We start from the raw sequence: 1725 nt of genomic DNA, 5'->3' as shown, positions 1-1725 counted from the left end.
TTTTACTATGATGTTGCAAAATGAAGGCGATCCTCACTGCAACCCAGGATGCTGTTTTCTGAACAAAACTCATGATGTATTCTCATAATGAAGTGACACTGATGCAGCACAACACTCAAACATACGCTTGAGCCACTGTACAATGATCTGTTTCCTAACATCGTGTACTCTCACAGAGAAATTAAACAAAATTGTTCATGTTCTATGAGAACAAACCTTGCTGGAAGGGACTGCAATAAAGGAAGAACCTGGCTGTGCTATTGGTACTAAATCATTTCCCAAAAGCTGACATTGCTAGGTGACCATCTGTAATTAAATACCTGACACATTTTTAAAAAGCCTTTTTTTACAACTGGACACTAGTGAACCTTCCCTCTGAGTTGCACTTGAAGCCAATATAATATCAACTGATTCAGCACTTTCATAAACCTTTTAGCACAGGAGTAACAAACCAGAAAATATTGCTATGGCTTGTGAGAGGAAATCTTCACTAGCCAACATTTCTGATGTTTAACATTGCTCTTATTAAAAATTACTAATGAAATTCTCTTATTCTAGCTATCTTGTTCTGGCTCTGTTTGTTAGACAGAAAGGCCAATTATCAGTAATATATCCTTGCTGCAGGAAATGGGACATCAATGGAGGTACTCCACAAAAGTAAACACTTGAGTCCTTGGCCAGGTTGGATGAGGCTTTGAGCAACCTGATCTAGTGGAAGGTGTCCCTGCTGCTGGCAGGGGGGTTGGAACTGGATGATCTTTAAGGTCCCTTCCAACCCAAACCATTCTATGACTCTATATATTTCTGTGTGTTCCAATCCTCAGGATCTGCTGTAAATTAGCAACCAGACAGCTGAAATGGTCACTCTTATCTGCTGCATCCATGGAAGTAAAAATCCTCAGTGGTTCTCTCAGGTTTGTAAGCTCCTTTTATCTCAACAGAAGCTGCGACCTTTATCAGCAATAGATTCTAGGTTCCAGGCTACATGTATAAACCCTTGTTTATACGGTGTGATAAATCAAAGGTAAAAACAGCCTACAGGATTCCTTGCTACAATGCACACTGTGAACAATCATTTACTTTCCAGGGGACCATTAATTAGTATTGATTTGTCTTCTTGCTCAGACAGTTCACTCAGGCATATGGATGGGAGGCTGCCTGCCAGCTTGAGCTGCACCAGGAGCCTGTTACCCTCCAGCTTTTTACACAAGATGAAAAGATTTACAAACAGAAGACATACTACATAGTCTGAAGTTAAGGTGATCTTCCAATTGCCCACTTAAAGTGCCTAAAGAGGAAATACATGAGATAATATCAGCAGGAGCAAGAGACCCAGGTGTAATAAAAAAATGGGTTAATAAACAATGAGGATGAAATCTGAAGTCCATGAAGAGGTTCATGCCTCAGCCCAGTATTGCAGAGTAAGACTTCCCTATGAATTCACTTTGCACAGGTGCAAGGCTGAAACCTGAAAGTCAACACTGTATCAGCCTTGGTTTGAGGGGATGGTCTGTAAAAAAAGAGCATCACAAAATCTGGACGTACAGGGAATGTGTTGTCACAATGCTGCCCATCTCCCAAGGTAAAGGAAACCAGACAGAGAAGGCTTTGTGTATTTTCCTAAGTAAATACTGGCTCAAGAACCCTGTCTGAGACTATCATTTCTCCACCTTCCTGGAGACCTTCTCTAGTGATATGTGAAGAGACTATGAAATGCCAAGTACC

Source organism: Antrostomus carolinensis, unplaced genomic scaffold, assembly GCF_000700745.2.
Source record: "Antrostomus carolinensis isolate BGI_N321 unplaced genomic scaffold, ASM70074v2 scaffold6623, whole genome shotgun sequence".
Classification (NCBI taxonomy): domain Eukaryota; kingdom Metazoa; phylum Chordata; class Aves; order Caprimulgiformes; family Caprimulgidae; genus Antrostomus; species Antrostomus carolinensis.
The sequence above is the reverse complement of the archived record's forward strand: the minus strand, read 5'-3'. Positions refer to the sequence as shown.